The sequence below is a fragment of the Mesocricetus auratus genome, unplaced genomic scaffold (assembly GCF_017639785.1).
Source record: "Mesocricetus auratus isolate SY011 unplaced genomic scaffold, BCM_Maur_2.0 Super-Scaffold_6730, whole genome shotgun sequence".
In the NCBI taxonomy this organism is placed as follows: domain Eukaryota; kingdom Metazoa; phylum Chordata; class Mammalia; order Rodentia; family Cricetidae; genus Mesocricetus; species Mesocricetus auratus.
Window position 1 is genome coordinate 96,885,869 of NW_024429184.1, and position 23,003 is coordinate 96,908,871.

The 23,003-nt window shown below is 38.4% G+C and overlaps 1 protein-coding gene across 1 annotated transcript in view; it reads right to left on the reverse strand.

The window, feature by feature from the left end:
* Chsy3 (chondroitin sulfate synthase 3) overlaps positions 1 to 23,003 on the reverse strand; it is a 232,624-nt gene that overhangs the window by 127,197 nt on the left and 82,424 nt on the right. The gene's annotated exons all lie outside the window — the stretch shown is intronic.

Sequence of the window (23,003 nt, forward strand, 5' to 3'; positions counted from 1 at the left end):
AAATAACCCCATTAATTGTCCCTGACTGCGTGTCACTGCTGTAATAAAAGATTAGTTCTAACTTTCACCCAGAATATCATAGTCTCCACTCTCACTATATGCACATCCTCATGTCCTTCAACATGGTATTCTCACCGTGCCTGCATCTCCTTTCCATTTATTCAAAAAATATTAAAATATCAACTACTTTTTAAAGTCTTTCACTGACAGCCCACTATTGCACACCCATCAGCTTGGTATTGGCACAAAAACAGACAGGTAGACCAATGGAATTGAATCGAAGACCCCGATATCAACCCACACACCTTTGAACACCTCATCTATGACAAAGAAGTTAAAAGTGTACAATGGAAAAAAGAAACCATCTTCAACAAATGGATGCCGGCGTGTAAAAGACAGCAGATAGATCCATATCTATCACCATGCACAAAACTTAAGTCCAAATGGATCAAAGACCTCAACATCAACCCAGCCACACTGAACCTCTTAGAAGAGAAAGTGGGAGGTACCCTTGAACAAATTGGTACAGGAGACAGCTTTCTTAACATAACACCAATAGCACAGACACTGAGATCGACAATAAATGGGACCTCCTGAAACTGAGAAGCTTCTGTAAGGCAAATGACACAGCCAACAAAACAAAATGACATCCCACAGAATGGGAAAAGATATTCACCAACCCCACATCTGACAGAGAGCTGATCTCCAAAATGTACAAAGAAGTCAAGAAGCAAGTCTCCAAAGCACTAAAGGATTCAATTACAAAGTGGGGTACAGAACTAAATAGAGAATTCTCAATAGGAATCTAAAATGGCTGAGAGACATTTGAGAAAGTGCTCAACATCCTTAGCCATCAGGGAAATACAAATCAAAACAATTCTGAGATACCATCTCACTCCCGTCAGAATGACTAAAATCAACACCATTAATGACATTCTCTTTATTTCTTGCTTGGATTCCATGACAAATCATTTCCAATTCCTTAATCACCCTGGACACTCCTAACCCAATCTGAATACTTGTTCTGCCACTATTTGTATCAGTGTATCTAATTTCGTAGGAAGAAGCATACAGTAAACTGCCCCCATACTATAAAATAGACATACCACTCAAAATTGGGTTTTATGTTATCTTAATAAACTCACTCAGTTTACTACTCCCCAAATAATTATTTAATACTTGTGTTCCCCCCAAAAGCACTGATTTCTTTCCCCTACTCATGCATAGATAATGATTTCACAATTCACTTAGTTAATATAATAGTTGTCAGAATTCTCTCACCTTCCAATTATTGAGTCTGTCAATCTGCCCACATGCCTACCACCTCCAAGTCTTCTCTCTGTTACCTCCTTTAATAGAGATGGATGCTCTTCTTTTAAACAAGACCAGTTTCTGCACTGTGCTCTGGATTCAACCTTTTGTTTCTTTTTCTCTTCTAAGCTTTTACTGCAAAAAATTCGTATCTTTATCTTATATCATAAAATTCAAAGTTATTTTATGTAGTTCTATTTATGTACATGAAATCTAAGTTATTTTATTCATTATGCAAAAACATGCTCCAGAGTTTTTCAAAACACATAAATGTATGCATACGCACATATATGTACAACCACAGACAAACACACATATGTAAGGCTTTCTGGCATGGTATTTTATCTAAAAATCATTTTCCTTCTCACTCTTTCACATTCACAGTTCAGTACACACCAATCTGATATCTCTCAAAGGAACATCTGAAATTTCTCATCAAGGTCACCTTCAAGCCCCTGGCTGCCAAATTCAGCAGTGAGTTCTCTCCCTTCATTTCTTCCTGAACTGATGCAGCTGACCTATACCCTTCCAAAACATTCTCTTTCTTGATCTGTGTCACTCACTTTGATCATTTTTATATTACTTTCTTGCTGATTCCAGAACGTTACTTCCCCATTCTTTCTCTTGACCTCCAATTAATGACATTCCTTGTATTAATCCTGGGCTGTCCAGGTTCTCTTAATGAGCATTGTCTTCCGAGGGTGCATTTACTCTCAAGCCTTTAAATGCCATCTACATTTGCTCTGAGAACAAAAGACAATCAGATTCAGTTCAGCTGTGTGCTGGGCATTTTCATACCAATGTCTGACCTGCGTGTTAGCCTCACTGTGGCCAAAGCTAAATCCTGACTTCACTTTAATGCTACATTTCTAACCTCATCTTCAGTCTTATAGCTTCCATCATCACAACAAATAACACCAGTGTCCACCCAATGTACTCAAGTGAAAACGGAAAAGACTGTCAATAATTTCTCTTCTATCTCTTTCTAAACAGCAAGTCCTACTGCTTCTTCCTCCACAATTTATCAGTTTCTGTCGAAAAATTTATCGGTAAATCTTTTGTTTTCCTTAATCCCATCATTACTAGGTCTGTTTGCCTATAATTCATTCTTTAGAGAAACCATTCAAAAACAATAACCAAATATTTTATGTTCTTGTTTAAAAAAAACAGCAAGTAACTTCAAACTGCTCATACAGCCAAATTTCCATTTGCTTACAAGACCCTTTGAGTAGTGGGCCTATGTGCTTTGCTTAGCATCATGCTTCAGACCTCTACCTCTGAGCTCTAAGCTCACACCAAGGACCATTTTCACCTTACCTCTATCTGAGCATGTTAACCGTTATCCTAGATGCTGCAGATTCCTTATTAAATAACTTATCTGACCCCCAAATTATATTTCTATCCCATGATCTCCTTTGTTCCCTCCTATGCATTTGTCAATATTTACAGCTATCTTTATTTAATTTCTTGTATGTCTTTAACTCCTCTAATAAGATTTAAGTTTCACAATGAAGCACCTTGTATTCCTCTTTAACTCTGTTCCTCTCAGCATTAATCCAGGGGACCTGGCAAAACATGGACACTCAATAAATACTTCATGAATAAAAATGAAACAATACATAGAAAACCAAATTTTTGTTCGATGTTCTCTTTTGTTACAGAACCACATTGCTGGCAATGGATGTCTAGCATGGTATATGGAAATTTTCAGTATAAAAATAATCTTTTCTGTAAGGTAGACCTAAATAGTTATTAAATTAAAATCAATACTTATAAAAGAAGTTAAAAACTTATTTGCCTACTACCCTTCTATAAACAAAAATGTGTGCACCCTTAGTGTGCTTTTGTAATGATTTGTTCAGCTAAATTTATGATGTGACAGCAAATACAAAACATGAATAAGATTGTATGTGAATTACTTTCATGATGCCAGGCAAATGCTGGGCAGATACACTACAGAGAATAACTGTGGTCTTGCCCATGTCCTTTCTTTAATATCGGATCTCCTGGCACAATAAAAGCATGATCTGCATGATGTTTTACCTGCTATAAAAATGCAAATCCATCGAAGCAGGCATGCCTATGAAGCCTGTGCCTCACCTCTCATTTCTAAGGCATATGGTCTCCAACTTTCCAAACTCCTTCAAATCCCTCTGATTACTTTACTCAACTCTCTCCTCAGGGAAAGGTGCAAGAAGTTATCCATCTAGTATCATAAATTACAATATTGGCAAATGGATGACTTCTTCCAGCACTGGAAACACTTAATAATAATGCTGTAATTCTATACAGTGAAGAAAAAGAAAACAAGACAAAAAGGCAGGCTTTGAGTGGGAAAAGAATCCTTGTTGATACTGAATTGCTGCAATAGAAGGATTCACCCGAGCCTTTGGACTGAACTGACAGTAACTGCACACATTTCAGGCATTAATATGATAATCTGAGGCATCACCTAACCCCTGGTAATTAAGGTTAGCTATATCGAACCATGGGACAAAATTCTTCAACTTCCTATAATTACTACATTGAGGAAGTAGAAACTCAAACTTTTCTGAACATGTTTTTTGTAATGATTGTTGAATAATAAGTGGCATTATAACAAGCAGAGACCCTCTGGGGCACAACACATGGAAAAAATACTAAAAAAATATTAACACACACACATATCTGATATGTATCTCTCTGATAAGAAAGGAATTGATTAGATGTCAACACAAACCATTTTAAATGTTAAAATTAATTTGCATTTCCTATTATCAAACTGAGAACATAAAATCAAATAAATATTGATATCTGGTTTCATATGTGCAGAATTAAAATAAAAAATGACTTGGTCATTTAAAAGCAGTCAACAAAAGCATATGGTATTTTAATGGGAATTATTTTATTTTTAAAATGCAAAAGAAGCTGCAAATAATTCAGGATTATAGTGTATGAATATTTATTTTGCCATGATCTAATTAAAGATTTGCTTGAATAATTACTGTCTGGAGGGAAATGCATTTATTTGTGATATGTGATAGTACAATGAATTCATATTAAAGTGAAAGATAGAGAGAAATGGTATCTCCTATCAGCAATGATTATTAAATATTAATCCTAAATTTTCTTTAATGATTTTTATGAGGCTCTTACACCTTCTGTCATTTTTACATTTCTCCAAACTTCCTACACACTAGAATTCATGAATAGAAAAGTGACTTTAATGGTTATGTTAAGAAATAGTTTTAACTTTCATAAAAGAATAGGATCACTGTGCTTAATGACCATTATAACACTTTATCTTTTGCCATTGTTAAGATGTAGCTGCATGACTTTCAAAATAAGCAAATTAAAAATAATTATTAAGTGATTGTTTAGTTACCTATTACATTAAGTATTTTTCTATCACTGGACCAAACCCCAAGGGAACAACTTAACAAAGGAATGATTATATAAGCTCATGGTTTCCAGGGTCAAGTTCATTGTTGCTTGGGCTCATATCCTCACACAGACCTGTTGTTTTTACAACACATCATGCCAGGAGGAGGGTGTGGAAGAGGTTCTCACCTTACAGTGGACAGAAAACAGAAAGAGAGAAAAGGACTGGAACCACACACAACCCTCAAAGTCATTCTTTCAGTGACTAACTTCCTTCACCTCCTAGAACCTCCCCCTTAAACTAATACCACCAGTCAGAATACAGCATCCACTATATACACCTGCTGGGGTATAACTGACTCAGAACCCAGTGTGCAACAATATCACACCTGAAGAGGCCAACTCACATTGAAATCATAATTTTACTAGTATTTTATTCTCTCTCTCTCTCTGTCTCTTTCTGTCTCTCTCTCTCTCTCTCTCTCTCACACACACACACACACACACACACGTGTCTTTCTAGAGCTTCTTGTATCTCTTTCATTTGATATTAGCAGCAGAGCAGTTCAGACGAAGGGAAGCAGTGGGCACTTGTATTGATAGGGTCCCGTGCACTTGTCTTCCTGAGGGATCATTCTCAGGGAAAAAGATACAGAGAAAAGGCAGGGTTCTGGTGTGGTCTCAACTCTCACCTCGCTTCAGCCTGGTAGCTTGGGAGAATGTTGGACACAATTGCTAGCTGGATTTATCTCACCTAGGACAAAGGGGCCTCCCACTGTCTCCCAGTTGTCATTCATTAACTGGGGGGGGGGGCAAAATTTCCTTTATGGCTAAGATAATTTCTACTGGGTCCAGCACAACTCTGCAGAGTAGGAGAGCACTTCAAAGCTGCTAGTGAGCAATACTTAAAAGGCTGCTGTTGGTCACACTGACAAAGCAGATGTAAATCTGAGATTAATCCCAGCAATGTCACAGACTTTCCTGAACTGTCATATCCTGGTGTTCCATACAGGCAAGCAATTTTTACTTGTTGACCACAGTATTATTATTCCCTTTGGAAAACCATGTTGAAGTTTTGTACTTTGTTAGTAAAGGACTTATTTTAGAGTGTACTCTATGGAGCAAACATAGCAATGCGAGAAAGAGCTACCTTTCTTCTTCCGTTAAGAAACACTGTCAACGTGGGCAAGCTGTTAACTGTGTGCTAGCTTTCCAGTGTTTGCTCTGCTTGACTTTTTTAATCAGCTTCACAAAAATTGGGGTCATCTGTGAAGAAGAATCCTCAGTTGAGAAAATGTTTCCATTAGATTGATTTGTAGTCGGCAGTTTTTATAAATTAATTGGCTAAGGTGGGAGGGACACCCACTGTGGGTGGTGCCACCCTCCTATGGTGGTCCTGGGGTGTATAAGAAAGCAAACTGAACAAGCCAAAGGGAGCAAGCTGGGAAGCAGCGCTACCCCATTGCCTCTTCAGCTCCTGACACCAAGCACCTGCTCTGAGTTCCCGCCCTGCTTTCCCCTCTCGATGCACTCTGAACACAAATGCTTCTCTCCCAGCTGCTTTTGGACAGTCAGGGTTTGATCACAGCAATAGAAAGCAGACAAAACAACATAAGCATTGGTCTCTCTGGAAACCTAACCATTAGCTAATTTTGAACGTCCATCAAGTTTGAAACGATTTACTATTCTGATTTTCACTCGTGTAGTTCTTATATACACAGCCTTCTGTGACATAGTATTAACAATATCTGAGCCACAGAAGATTTACCATAGACCATTAAATGAGCAAATTCCTAGGTAGGCTGAGACATCTCCAACCCCTTAGCATTAAGGATGGTCAAAGTGAGGCAATTTTGACACTTTAAACATCTTCAAAATTTCAATTGCATAGTGTTACAGGTATGAGCGATTTGAGGAGCAAATTTTACAACGACTACCTTGTCACAGCATGGAAATTGGCACCCTGGAAGCTGACAGTTGAATAGCAACAAGAAAAAGTCATTGCTACAGCTTATCTCCTAGAGTCTGAATACTAGATGGTTATTCAGGCTTCCATGAAAATGTCCACTGATTAGCAATTAAAACAAGTTCCGTTTGAGACTTGCTCTATCTTAGAAGCCCCACAAAAGCTCTCCCTCTCCACACTATCTAGATGCTTAATAAACACCAGGAATGCAGCTTACAGTTCAAAAGCACAGAATTTGAGATACAAGTTTATACTGCTTCTAGTAACATCACTCATTGTTCACACAGAAATGAAAGAATTCGAAAAACTTATATTAGTTTGCAAAATCGTACCTGAAAAAAGAGAACGTTGGAAAATGAAACATACCATCACAGGACCAATGGAGTAACGGAAGCAGGAAAAGATGAAGACTGGTGGCCATGTACCCATTCTGTGTCTTTCAAAGGGCACCCAGATTGCCCCAGTAACATGCAAAGACTCCACAGAGGAAAACGGGTTTCCACTTTGAGTTCTTAATCTCATTAGCAAAAAGAATTTAAAAATAGACGTGGAAGGAAGATGGAAGGGAATTTCATTTAGAGTTTGTGAAGAAAAAAAAATCTCAGTCACTGCTGGCAGGAGAGAGATGGAGACCAGGAAGAGAGGAAACCAAGCCTTTTGAGTTAGGATGCAAGGAAGCCATCCCGTTCAACAAGAGATTTCTGCAAAGAGCTGCCTGGTGGAAGGGGCTTCAGCGAAGGAGTGATGAGTCCTGAGTACCAGGTCATACATGTCCATGCTTTGCCCAGTTTCCAAAAATGAGAGGAAATAAAAAGGTTTTTTTTTTTTGGTTTTTGTTTTTGTTTTGTTTTTCGGTTCAGACTCAACATGGTCAAGCTTAGCAGTGAGGCCATGAGGAAAGCTCCATAGCCAGTGCAATGAGGGAGGGGCTTCATGGAAAGATAGTGATGCCATCATCTTAGAGGGCATAATTGTGCCTCCCATCTAGATACCTAATGTTCTCAATTAGTCAGTGTTTGGGGTAAGGGGGTAGGGGATACACTATCCAGTTGAAGGACATCTTAATGGAGGAGACAAAGCCATGAGCATTCTAGTCTTTAGACAGGAAATGATGAAATGTTTCCAGCCAGGGCCAGAGGTATTCCATTCTTTTGACTAGGAGCCCTAAGAAGAAGCCCTTGTGATGTTTTCTTTTCTAATGCTACCATGGAAACAGGAGGTGGGGCCCAAAGATGACCATGAGAAAAGGGTCCTCCTCTCTGGTCTCCAAGGTCACTAAACCCTGAATACTCTCTAAAACTCTGATCAACATTAAGTGGAGTAAACATTCTCTGTGTTAAAAATTCTGCTTTCAATTTTAACAACAGTTGTACTATGACAAGAGCGTCATAGAGGGCCCATGCCAAAGAGATGTCACCTCGAAGGGAATAAGAAATATTTTATTCTTGAGCCAAATGAGTGACCACAGCCCAGAAACATGAATCCAGGTTACCCCAAATGTCATATCCCAACACAGAAAGGGGTTGATGACATTTTTTTTTATAAACAGAGACTAAACAATGTCATAAATCAATGTCATAAATAAAGGCACTCTTTGGAGATGTTGGTGAAAATATCAGGGTGGTGGGTCACAGCAAAGCCAGAAAATCTCTGCAATAAACTTCAGATGCTGATGACCCTCTATGGTGGGAGCTCTTTAAGGCATTTCAACAGGTCTCACAAGCCAGTGGTTGGATGTTAGGTCAAAGGCATGGCCATATAACACTCTGACTCTTGTCAAAGCAAAAATCCCATCTCTCATCTTACAGGGAATAACAGATAGTTTGGGGTTTTTTTTTACCTATTAGTTACAGGAATGTTAATTGAGATACAAGGGTGGGCAAGGAATTCTGTGTGCTAAAGCTTACCCAAAATGAGGCAATTAGGCTTTGGACCTGCAACATTCCAACCACTCTACAGAATCACAGTTCAAATCTATCTGTCAGTCTCTGTAGATAGAGCTTCTTTTCCGGCAGTTTTGTTCAGTTTGCAAGGTTCCAGTTCTCCACTATCTTGAAGTTCTGAGTCATGAGACTTAGTAGAATCTTTGAAGTAGGTGCAGCTTTTCCCCACTGAGAACTTCAACTACCAAGAATGCTGGCATTTAACTTCTTACAGAGGGAAACACACATAAGACACAGGTACTCCTGTGCAGGCATACAGCACCTTTCTCAAAGTCTCCGAACCCTTCTCAGAGAAGTTTATTCACAAAGGAGAAGATAATTGCTAAATGTTAATACCCTTATCTTCAGCCGTTTCCTACAGATGATTAAATACAAAGTGAATACGAACTTCAGCTACTCCCCCTGGGAATGACATCAACCTGCTAAACATGCATCTTTTGGATTTACTCTTACTGTATACCAGAAGAATCAGGGAAGACCAAATTCAAGTCAACATCATCCTACAACCAGTTTTAATGGTCTAATAGCAGCAAAAATTAAACTTCAGAAGGGTACATAATTCTAAGAATAAATATATCCTTGAAATGACAATGATTGCTGGTTTTTTTAAGTCTAAATTCTATTCTCTATCCAAGAGAAATTGACTTCTTGAATGGAATGACAGGACTCAAACAATTTAGCAGCACAGAGGAGGGAGACAATGATTACACTTCTCCTTGGGGTAAGACACTGCTGCCTGACAAAATCCAATTAGCACTATCCTGGGTACCTTGGCAGATATCTCTTTTCTTCCTCTTAAAAACTTGAATGAAAAAGAAAATTTCACACTTTTAAAAGACTTCTGTTGAAACCAAAAGTTTCTTACATCCTTTTATTCGATACTTTGACATTGCCTTTTATTCTCACAGACTGCAGCAGCCTCTGCCCTCTGATTGACCTTCATGCTCAGTGTCTCTGCACCTCCTTGGTATGAAGGTAGTGAGCAGAGAGGGCCTGAATTCATTTGCCTGCCTGTCAAGGTGCTCAGCCTCTAGGGTAGTAAGGTTCACAGTGGTTCATTTCCCTGATATTCTCAGGAGGGTTCTGAAAATAAATATGCTGTGTTTTGAAGCAATCTCTTTCAGTTTGCCTTCATTGGCACATTCCCAGTAAATCTTCCTTGCTTACATCTTTTTCCATATCATCTACAACTCTTAGGTCTCCCAGTGGCAAGAGATAGCATTGAGTCTTTCAGGGGGACTGCCCACTCTTGGAGAAGTGATGGCCGGTGGGAAGAGAGTTGCTTTTCTCCTCTAATATCTTTCCTTGATCTAGATTTTAGTTTATTTAGTAAGAAGTCCAGTCCATGGTTTGGACAATGGCTCTACTCTAATTGATACAACAGTAGGATTATTTCTTCATGTTTCATTTTTAAGGCTTTCTAATACACAGAGCAAACGCTTTCACACACACACACACACACACACATACACACACACACACACACACGGGTGGGGTATAGAATCAGTTCCAAAAATGGAAGAAAGTAGAAGTATTTTCACTCTGATACATATTGAGTAAAGCTGAGCTCATGGAGGCAAAGGAGACACAGCAGACACGACAGCCTAGGATGTAGCCTGAAGACTCCGGGATCTGACTTTTCATCTTGGCAGCCTATGTGCATGGCTTCCTGAATTGTTTTTCTTTTCTTTTCTTTTCTTTTCTTTTCTTTTCTTTTCTTTTTTGACCACCATTAGCAGTTTAACAGGGAACATAATTTTTAAACAAAAAACAAGGTACTTTGTTGACAATGTAAAGTGGGTAGTCTACTTACCCAGTATCTCTGCAATCAGTACACATCGCTAAAGCAACTGTGTATTTTGGGTATTTTAAAATTCGAGGCACAGGAGGACTGATAGTTGAGTAGAAAATGCATAAGGTATGCAAGGAAAGTATTGAGATATTTTTAAACGCACACAAATTTTAAATTTGCTAATTGTCTCAAGTAGAGAAAATAAGATGTAATTACTAAAGGGTTGAGAGCATTTTGTGATACATTTTACTCTCTCTTCCCCAGAGTGAACACATCATAAACATTATTTAATTCATTCTCTCTCTACCATGCTCCAGAAAGAAAGTATGCACAAATTTTTGTTATCATTATATTCCAGTGCATCAGCTGTGAGACGCTAATCCATCTTGCTTGACAGTCAGTGTGTGTGGAACCAAAGCTTTACTGCCCAGGATCAAAATAATGATTGTGTCTGACACAGTGATGTTTATGAGCTACTTGTGAAAGCAACACTAAATGAACAACTAAATGAACAATCAGGCTTAGGCACCTTCCCCAGAGAATGTCAATAACCCAATCAGCTACATACCTGCTCTTAATTCTAATGCAGAGAGTTTAGGTTGTCAGTGGAATTTAGAAAAGGTAAGAACTTGAAATCAATAGTTTGTTTTCCTAGTGACTGGAGATTTGACCTAAATATTAGAATTTTTATGAATTGTGTTGATTATTCCTGTCACACAGAAATTCTTCTCTTCTGCTGACCTTGGCTTATTACTGTTTCCTGTGTCTTGAGGGATCTGCCTGACATCACTCATTTCAATTTACTACTATAATGCTACACTTAACCTTAGGTCATCTATAAAATGCATGTTGCTTTACATTAAAGAAATAATGTTGTTTGCATTTTTTACACTTCTGATGTATTTTTACTGTGAAAACACCCCCACACAAAAATGTGTACATGGTTTTTATTGTATTATAGATATTTACAATTTAAGTTAACTATGTCCTTTTGCTTGTTTACACCAAAGACCCTGAATGCCTCAATTTCCATTGACAATCAGTCAGGCTATCCATGGGGAGTCTTCAAACACAAAGCAAACTGCCCCTGTCCTTTGTCTTGGAGACTATGTTGGTAGAGGTTGTTATCACAAGTTGGATTGGTAGTACAGATGCCTATACTTCCAGTCTCTAATTCTACCCTTGCTGTGTTACAATGGACTTCCCATACATGTCACACCCCACTAAGAATGCAAATAATTCTAAGTGCACCCATTTGGCTACCTTAAAATTTCAGCTGTTAAAAGGGCTTATAGGACTTAATAATAATAGTTTAATAATAGTTTTCTATTTCATCTCTAGCCTTATCTTCTCTATGCTTTATTTGATTCACCCTGCTTTTGCCAAATTAATAGTAGCCATTCCCATCCAAACTCCCATATGTACTAACCTTCTTCATGAATGATGAGAAGTATGTCCCCCCTCCCGCCTTCCTAGGACAGCCATACTTGCTATTCTTTCTACTGGAGATGTTCATCACCTAGACATTTTTTATTCCTCATTTGTCCTTTAACCAGATGCTATTTTCTAAGTGACAACTTGCTGATATGAAATCACAGTATTGGGAATTTCTGCCCTCTCAGAATTTCCTGCCCTATCACTCTATTTTATTTTCCATATTCACTGTAGAACTTACTCGGAGCACATAGGCTGGTTGTATTTTTTGCTTGGTCATTTTTGTTTACCTAGTCTTCCCAGAATATAATCACTGTTTAGTTCTGACTGAAAAAAAGTATCTTTGAACCACAAATTCCTGTTGACTGGATCTCTTTTTCTGGCCTTGAAAGAAAACCAAGTATACGTTACTGATGAGAATGGTAAAACGGCATAATAAAATGTTGCTAAAACTGGCAGTTTGCAGATTCCTATTTGAGAAAATGAATCATTCATTTTAAAAATATGAAGTTGTAGCTCTTAAAAGAAGGAAAAGATGAATTCTGAGTAACTTGAGAAGTTTGTCATCTCCCATGAGAGAATCAGCACAAATTAAATGTTAAAAGTTTATCAGTATTCAGTGTAAAATAAAAGAAACTATGTGTATATTTTGTTTATGGTATTCATAAACAATAGCTTAAAAATTCTCCTTCTTAATTTCTGTTCCCACCTGAGCAAAACAGGGTCAGTATCAGAGCAATTTGCAAGCTATGATCTGTGAACCTTTGTCTGTAGGTAATACTTGAGCCAAAAGCATAGCTCTTTGCTTCTGTTTCTCTGGGAAATCTATGCTTTGCAAATATTCATTGAGAATGTATTTTTATAAGACAAAACCTCTATGTTCCATAGTGCAAACAGTTTACTGGGGGTAGTGGCGGTGCTGTTACCAACAACAGTGATACTACTAGCAAAGCAGTAGCCAAATAACAATACAACAATTACAAAAGCAGTGTTGCCAACTGAGGAGGGGGTGTCATCTGCTGAAGACACTGAAGTTTCTGGGAGCTTGACTAAAACTCTACAGTTAGGTAGAAAAAAATGCTTCTAACTCCAAATCGTGTGCTTTCTTATCTCAAAGAATTAGATTACAGAGAATATTTATGATGTTCCTAACTGAAATATTTTAGCGCACACACTCAGTGACTAGGTGAACAAAGACACTGTCTTGTACCTAACAGAGATCATGGTTCATCTGAGACAGCCACATCCACACGTACCTAGAACATACTACTGAAGGCAGTTGGACAGGTATGGGAAGTAACTTTTAAAAATACTATATGGTTTGCCTGGCTGGAGAGAAGGGCTAGAGAAGGCGTATAGAGATGACTTGAGGGAGGTCTCTGAAGACTGTTTTAATAGTGGATGAAGAGAGAATAAGGCGTTTGAAGAATGGAGCAATGTGCCAGTGAAGGATGCAGAGATTTTGAAGGCGGTTTATTTTATTAGTGTGGATACAACCAAGACACAGCCTATAGAATAGGAGAAAAACCTTTGGCAGCCCATGTATCTGATAGAGGATGAATTTGTAGACTATATAAAGAATTCAAAAAACTAAACACCAGGAAAACAAACAATTCAATCAAAATATTGACTCTCAACTCAAAACAAAATGCTCCCCAAAGGAACATACAAACGGCTAATGACCATATTTTAAAGTGTTCACTATTCTTAGGTGTCGAGAAATGCAAATCAAAACTACTTGAGATTCTGTTGTCTTATTCTAGTGAAAATGGCCATTGTCAAGAAAACAAATGACTGCAAATGTTGGATAGGATGTAGGGATGGGAGGCAGGGGACGACATTTACACTCTGTTCTTGGTAGTGAAACCTAGTTCAGCAACAGAGATGAACTAGTGAAGATGGCTCAGAAAGATAAACATAGAACTACCAAAGTGAGCATATACCTAAAGGACTTTACTCAGGGTCACAGAGGTATCTGTACATCAGCGTTCACCACTGTCCTAGTCACAAAAGCTAGAAAATGGCATCGGTATAGATGCCCACCAACTGATGAACAGATCATGGAATGGTGTTCATTCACACATTCAAGTTTATGTCATTTTCAGATTTCAATTTGCATTAATTAAAAGCATCAAGGAAATGGCAAGCTGGACTTTTACTTGTTCTGTTTTATTTATCTACATAAATGTTTATTAAAAGAAACACCAGCACTAGACAAAGATAGACATAACCATGAGTTTTACAGGAGTAAACATGTTCTTTCACTCTTACTTACATTTTGATGATTACACTAAACTGAAATGTTTTCATTAGTTAGAGATGACTACTTAATGGCTAAAAGCACTTGAAATACTATATACATATCAGCAGAAATGCCAGCAGTATTTCTCAATGGACTTGCCCCATGCAGATTATCCTGAAGAGTGCACAGGATGCCTATCTGTGCAGAATGTAGCTAGCACACAGCCTCCTGCAGTCTGCCTTGGCTTTCGAGCCAATAGCACAATCTTCTCAGGATGAGACAGTCCACAAATGAGCACTGCTACAAAATCCAGGCCACCTCCAAGGTACACTCTGCTCCAAGCCCCTGGTTGGTCAGGTCTGCATGGTTGTGGGACTACATCCCTGGCCCACCCGCTCCTCCTTTCACAGATTTTATAGACAACTGAAGTCTCTGAGAATCCTCATAGACATTCCCACCTCTCTCTTTAATGCCAAACCAACTGTGATTCCCTAGGCATCTGCCTAAACTTAGGGGACTCCTCTGCTGCCCTCAGAGTGGGCTCTTTAAATATTCTTGCTTATTATTTGACCACGGCTTCTGAGAAGATGAAGGGATGGAACACCAGTAGAACTCTTTCATAAACCTCATGGAAGATGCTCTTGCCAGGCTTAGAGTGTGTTTGCTCCCCTGCTTCCTCATTTTTGAAATAAAGGTGTATTGTATCACAGGAGATTTCTTCTTAGGGGAAGCTAAGCAAAAAGCATATCTGTCTAATGTGTTTTCATTTCAATGCCTTACCCCACTGACAACAGTCCAATTAAATATTAGTAAATGTGTGACAATACTCATCTAGATATGGTGGGTTGCACCATGCAAGCAATAGACAACTTAGAATGAAAATACTTGTTATTACCTTAAGCTATCTCACATCCATGTCTGGTGCAGGAGGGGAGATGATACAAAAGTTAAAAACCGTAAGTAAAAGGAGTAGACTCCAGAGACACAACAGATACATTCCAAACCCTTATACATGCTGCAACTGACCACATATGCTGGAAATCAAGGAGTCAGTCATGAATGAAACACAGGCTAATATTAGTTCTGTATTTGCTCAGTGCTTCACCAGCTATCTAGACACTCTGATTCATCAAATTACAAACTTGTCAGGTTACACCATAGCTGAAGATATTTTCTTCTTCTCATTTGCAGTGTCACAGGTTTAATGGAGTTGAATGACCTAACCATCAATGTGTTAATGATATGGTATAAAAACTGTTCAGGGTGTTCAGATTGTATATAACCCATATACTCAGTGCCCCTAGGGAGTGAAGACCTGACTCTCCGATAATAACACCCATAAACACAAGGAAAGAGTTCACCAAGTACCCTACTCCTATCAGTTTTTAATTAAATTTACCTACATGTACACTCATGTATTTACACACACAATCATTTTTGGGGGAAAAGAATGCTTTCCATACTTCATATCATGAACAAAAAATGTAAACTTGTCAGCAGTCTTAAAAGATAATAGCAGAATAAAAAAATTAAATGTATTTCAATTCACCCTGTCACTATTTAGCCCAAATTTGAATAGATTAATCTGGTAAAGTTCCCGAAACAAGGCAATTTTTAAAAATTTGTTGAAAATGAATTAACTTAGAGCACAACCTAATTAAAATGCTCCCCAATTTTAAGAGCCACCAGATCCCATTTTCAAAGAATTGGTTTGAGACTATGGTAATTAAATATAATTTCCTTATAGGAATGTAAATTGGCAAATTAGGCACATAAATTAGGAGGAACAAATCCATTTGCATCAATAAAACTAAAACATATCACTGCTATTTATAGATCCCACCTGACAGTCTATAATAACAGTTGTTGCTGGTATGAAACAATAAATTCTGTTGAAGGAAATCCTGTTACCAGTGTTTGCTGTAGGCAGTCCAGTTATTTAAGGAATGATTATTTCCTTAGTGTTTTACTATAGTGAATGCAATGTACATTATACATCTTAATTACTTCACTGTTAGCTTTTAATACTTTGCCAAACAATGTACTGTTTGTCATAATGGGATGAATAATTAAGAAGAGATGCTATGAACAAGCAGTAATTTCTGTCCTTGCATGATCCATGCAAGGTCACAAACTGCAGAGACTGCAATTACCAGAAAAATAAAATATATGTGGTCCTTGTTGAGAATCATCATGGATCTGTAGGATTTTCTTTATATCAATTCTCTTCTAGACTATCCTTGTTCTCAGAGCCAACCCATCCCTTCTTTACCTATGTTCCCGGAAGAGGCTTAAGATGCTGAGGAGAGCATTCCTCCATGTGGAATGGGCTCCCACAGCTCATTCATATGCCTGGACACATGGGGAAGGGCTTAGGCCCTGCCCTGGATGAAATGACACACTTTGGAGATCCCCCCAAGGAGGGTCTCATCCACCCTGGGGAATGATGTGGGGATCGGGTGGTGGGCTGGAGGGATTGGTGGAGGGACAAGGGAGGAGGGGTGGGAGAGGGAGCTGGGATTTACATGTGAAGCATATCAATAAAAACATATATTGAGGAAAAAATAAAACAAGACTAAAGACAAAAAGTACCGCACCATAATGAAAATTAAAATAAAAATGAAATAAAAAAAGATGCTGATGAAAATGCTCTTGCTACTTCGAAATGAGATCTTCAATATGGCCTCAATATGTCAGCCATATTATCTTTCAAAGTATAATCCAGACACCATATGTTATAAATAAATATAATGCTCCCCTAATCTGTATATTTAACTTGAATGCCAACTGGTGATGGAATTTGTGGATGGAAGTTGTGGGAGAAGATTAGACCATAAGGGCAAAGAGATCTTAGAAAGGAACTGGTGCCCATACAAAGAAAACCCTAGAGAAACCTAGTGCCCTCACCCACCTGAAGACACAAGTCTGCTGCCTAACAACCAAAAAGCAGGAGCTCAAGGGATGGCACTTCTACTGGTGCATAGGCTTCCTGGCCTCCAAATTCTAATCCAATGCCTTTTTTATGACCTGTGCAGCTTCTGGTTTTTGGTTGGAGCAGTATGATGGCCTAAGATAACACCATTTTCTTGTCTAACCCCTCAGTTTCTTTCATTAAAATGCAAATTTTGGATGGGTAGATTTTTTTCTTTTTAAAAGGCATTTTTATTAACTATTTGGAAATTTCATGCATGTTTGCCATGTATTTTGATCACATTTGCCGACATCACAGTTCCCTCCAACTCCTTCCAAATTTACCATCAACCCTCCCAATATCATGTTATCTTTTCTTTAAATTTTAGGTGTTTTTTTTCTAGAATTTCACAAAAGTACTATATTTACATTATTTCAAGTCCTCCTGCTTCCTCCTCCAACTCCTCCCATGTTACCCTTTCCATCTAGAGTATAATGCCTACATGTGCGGCTCAAGAGACTTGGAGGAAGAAGGCGAGGAAAGATTTTGAGAGCTCAGGGGATCAGGACACCTGCTACTAAATTATGTCTTCTAGACATGTCAGAGAAGCTGCACCAATGAAATCTCAGCAATATGACAACATAAACATGACCAGCATAATGACAACACCAGTTATCATGCCAACACAGATGGGGTGACTATAAGACCAAAGCATAGATGAAGAGCTACAGACTATCAGTGGCTTCTGGGGGACGAAGAATCAGCTTTCTCCAGGCATGAGCTTCCAGTGAGTTATCCAGTCTCAAGCAGCCAGCCCTAAACACATGTGCATAATGAGTAACACTAAACGGGCTTAATAGTGTATGCATACCTATACATGTATATGCACACATATGTAGCGATAATTTTAAAAGGCTGACGGTGAACAGGGGAGAGCTCTTGGACCCCAGATAGACAGTGGGGAGGCCAGCATGGGACTGATCTGGACCCCCCCAAATGTGAGTGTCAGCGAGAAGGCCTGGGCAATCTATGGGGCCCTGAGCTGTGGATCAGTGTCTATCCCTGGTATACAAACAGTCTTCGTGTGCCTATAGCACAAAGAGAGATGCTCTCTCAGCCTGGACTCTTAGGGGAGTGCCTGGACCCTACCAAGAGTAAAATGACAGACTCTAGATATCCCCTATGTGGAAGGATTTGGCAATAGGGTGGGAGGGAGTGGGGGAAGGGGAGTGCGGGAAGAGAGGAGGGAGAGGGAACTGGGATTGACATAAAAAAAAAAAAAGAAAGAAAAGGCTGACGGTGCCCCATGTGATGGGAATTTTACAGGCCCCAGCCTAGGAGAATGTACCCTCTTCTTTACACTCTCTCCACACTACTCCGCTTCCTTTAACCAGTTGCCCCCACTGTGTCTTGCTAGCTCACATGTCTCCTTTTCCCTATATTATATTCCCTTATATTATAGCCCCTTATATTCCTTTCTTTACCTGGAAGTTGCTTTGCTGAAACATTGACAAGGCTAATTTCATTAGCACTCTATATAAAGGTTATTTCCTTAGAAAGGATTTCACTGATCCTGACTTCACTTCCAAGTGGCTGCCTCCTGTGATTCTGCCATGTGCTAAGTTAAATTAAAGGATTCCCTATAACTAAAGATGCCCATGGCAATGAAATGCCACAAGTGGCTCTGCTATGATGGGAATACTCTGGAAATGACTATCACATGGTTGGTGAAAAAAGATGAGTTTTATCAGAATCCTTACCAAGGGAGCAAGTCTTCATTTTCAAGTACATAAGCTGCTTTAGGCCATACATTAATTAATCATCCATCAAATGTTTGGTGAACCACTGATCACAGTTATAAACTGAGCTCAAGCTAGAACTGGCAGTCTAGTTTGGTCATATGCACATTTGTCCAATTCAGATTATTTATGTGTGAAGTTGGAATTGAAATAGTACCTCTCTTCTCATTTTCATGGTGGTTTTCAAAGATTGAAATGAGATGAAAATATTCTTCACCCAGTTGAGTGCTTCGTGTCTGACCGAATCACTAGTCTGTGTCGTTAATTCCTATCAAGGTCTCAGGCAAGATCGGAATGGAGGTGAGAAGGCAAAGTTCCAAGCTTTGTAATAGTATTTACCTGTTGAACTGTTCTGTTACTAGCATCTGTGTTCATATAGTCATCCTGAAAACAACATCAGGGACCACTCAGAGTTGCTTATCTCACACCTCAGAATCTTTCTGAACAGTGCTTTCATAGTTTCCTTCATTTTGTGTTCAGGCTATGCACTATTACAAAGAATTTCTGACTTCTTAGCAGTTTTCCATACATGTAGAGGAAATTGAATTCTCACAAATGTCAATAAGAAACATTTCATAAGCACCATTTAATTAAGAGTATTTTATATTGTGTCCATAAAGGGTTAAAAATGGAATAGGACACGACTGAAGCCTCACTGTTCTATACTGTGAGACACTGGTTCATGATCTGTACAGTATTTTTTCCTACAAATAAAGCACTTTCAAACAAATTGCTTTATGTTTAAAGCAAAAAGATCCTTTCCCTAGTTTTATTAAGTAAAGGCTCAGTGCAATAAAAACTCTTCCAAGGGGTTTTGGTATTGAATTGCTTTCGTTAAATTATTACTTTTTAAGTTCTTATCATGCTCACTTAAATTAGAATTATAAATCTGGAGAAAATCTTGAAGACAGTTTATTTCTAATGTGGAAATAATTTAGGCTTCTGTGGGTTCTACAGGGAGGGGATCACATGCTTGCACAATCATGGGGTTGATGAGGAGGGGCCAAGAGCAGAAGGCTAGCATTTGAGTTGCTCATCACATCAGAGAGGGATGGGAACATCATGGGTGGTTAAAAAGGAGGTATAAATAGCACTCAGGAGGACACCGACTATATCTGTGTGCATATGTGCATGTGTGGCCCTCTCTTGTTAGCCATCCACCTATAATCTTTACCTTGACAGTACGCATGAGGTGATACACTGCTCAAAAAAATGAGGTGCCACTCAAACCTCGTATTAGGGAAATATAAGACAGTTACACATACCTCCCCCAAAAGTGTATTTCCTCCTAAGAACTATTTTCAAAACAAAATAGGATTTGCTGCTCCAAAGCTGAGCAGAGAAAACAGTTCCTCCTGCACAGGCTCACCTCTGCCCTGATTCGCATCTCGTCCTGTACACGGAACTAGCACACTGACTAAAGAAGGGGGGGGGGAAGGGTGGCGCATCAGAAAGCAAGCTCCGGTGTTAATTTCTGCATAGCTGTTCTCCAACTCTCTAAAGACAGATTAGGAAGCTGACCTGAGATGTCAGCTCATTGTCTACACACATTTTACTAATAGTATGTGAGTCTGAAAGCATAAGGCACAAAGACTGACTCACACTCAGTATTGGTAATCACATTGCTTTTAAATAGTCACGAAATTACCATAAACATCCTCTATTTATTCAAAAGTTATCTCCCATCCCATTTTTATGGTACTATTTTGTTATATTCACTTTCACAGTAGTTTACTGGGGAAGTAAATCTCTGGGGGGAAATGCAATTTCAACATGATCGACAATCAAATTACACACATGATTCCTGCTGCCTTGTGTAATTTTGCGCATACAGACACACCCATATACATATAAATTCTTACTATATATTAGACTCCTCATTATCCAGTTTATAAACACCTGTGGTACCTAACACTTCTTCTGTTTTCTGCAAGAGCTGTAGAAAACAAAAATTAAACAGCAAGATGTTGAGTGGAGAGTCTCCAGTTACTAAAAGAATGTAACATCAAAGACCCTTCTGACCTGGACATTTCAAAAGACGTTTTTAAATAATTTTTAGAGTTCTTCTTTGGGTCTATGCAATGATAGTCAAGGAGACATTCTCAAGTTCATTGTCATTTTCCTTCATAACTCCCATTTACCACATATGAAGCATAGTTTTATATATTGGATGTCAAGTAAATAAAATTACACATTTTACTGGAAGTTCACAGAACCCTTCTATAAAACGGGAGACACAAAGGCAAAAATAAAAATAATACTCATTCTTTATAGTCAATGTAATACATTTATCACTAATTTTAAATGTATTCTGGGTGACAGGCAAGCTAAAGAAACAACGTTTAAATAATGTGATTCCGTGGACTGTTTCTTTGAAGAATGACCCTGAATGTGGAAGGATCAAATGCTACACTGAGACTATCATTCATTCAGTTCATCACTTTGCTCTTTAGTAAAATGTGCTTTTCAAAGCAACTGATAAATGAGTTTACTGAATGGAATAAAAAGGAGGAGGAAGTCAGAGCTGTTGGCAGAGAGAAAATGAGTAGAGCTGGCTTTGCCTTCAGAGACTTTCTCACATCTTCAAAGTGAGCAGATGCATCACTGGTCGTGTACCACCTAGGGCGCACCTTTAGGGTTGGTGTTAATACCCCAAACAAAACAAAGGTTTAGACACAGAATCCAAGACAACTTCTCATCATAATACTTACTCATTATATTTATTAAAGGGAATATACATATATATATATATATACATACATTAGTAATATGCATTGACTATGTAGATGTACTACAGGGTGATGCGGCACAGTAACATGGAAGTTAAAGAACACGGTCAAGGGAGATGACTCATTTGTTAAGAGCATGATCCGCTCTTCCATAGGTCTGGAGTTCAGTTCCCAGCACTATGTTGGGTGATCTGACACCTCTGATTTCCATAGGCAACTTCTGTGGCACTGTCACTCGTATACACATAACTGGAAACAAACACACATACACACACGCACACACACACAAGCACACACATACACACACTTAAGAATAATGAAATAAAATCTTAACAAAAGAAAATCAAAGAATAGCCACGGAAAACTGAGGATGCTGAGAATAACAAGCTGGTGTAGGTAGGAATAGGTATTTATTACCCATGAGCAGAGAATCACTTCTTATATCATACTGTAAATCATATAAACAAATCCATCCAGCTCTCACTGAGGAATATTTTGAAAACTCCTCCTTTTAGGTGACAGGTTTAATCCATTTTCTCAGTATAAATGATCCAATTTGTTTATCCAAATAACAAACAATACTGACAGTCAATCACTCTTGTGTGCGGATTGGTGCTGAAATAAATGGAAGGTGCTGATATCTCGTCCTTTTCCGTGGATGGCACATACTTACATAACAAGGTGAGACAATAGGTAAAAATAGAAATTGAAACTGACTTACTTCTAAACTTACTGAAATCCCAGCTATTAGAAAAGTCTAGATAATCATGAAGAATGCATTGTGCTTGAAATCATAATACATTTCTTCTTTTCTCATTCAGTGAGGATTTCTCATACATATGAGTTTACAGAGTCTTTGTTTCTGATGAAGGAAACATAAGGGGTAGTACAAATTAACTGGAGCAGAAAGTAACATTAAGGTTGAGTCAAGATTTGGTAACATTTGGGAAGGTAAAACTTCATGCTGTGTACACATGTGTGTGTGCTTGCATGTGTATTTACATATGTGTGTGTTTGCTTTCATGTGCTAAGGAAACAAACCAGACTCGGCTAGTGTTCCTTCCTGGCTAAACAAATAGAAAGCTCCATTACCATGGAAACTGACAGGAAAAGCAATTCATGTGCCTGTCTGTTTTCTCCCCACATTTACAGAAGAAAGATCAAATTGCATTGATGTACTTAAAACAGTGATTCAAGGACAAATGAAAATATCAGTAGTTTTAAAAGCTCTCCAATGTTGCTAGTTGGGTATTCAGATGCATTAACTATGGTGGTATGAAGACAGCAAGAAAGTATAAGTGTAGCCATGGGGATCAGCATTAGGCATGACCCTTCATCTTAGCAAATACTGGGCTATCATCTGTTTACTGATGAATCACAATATGATTCTTATTACTCAGAATTTCATCTTAAATATATTTCATCATTTGTTTGGGGGGCCAGGGATTGTACACATGCCACAGAATGTATGTGTGGAAGCCAGAGGTCAATATCTGGTATATACACCTTCCTTAAG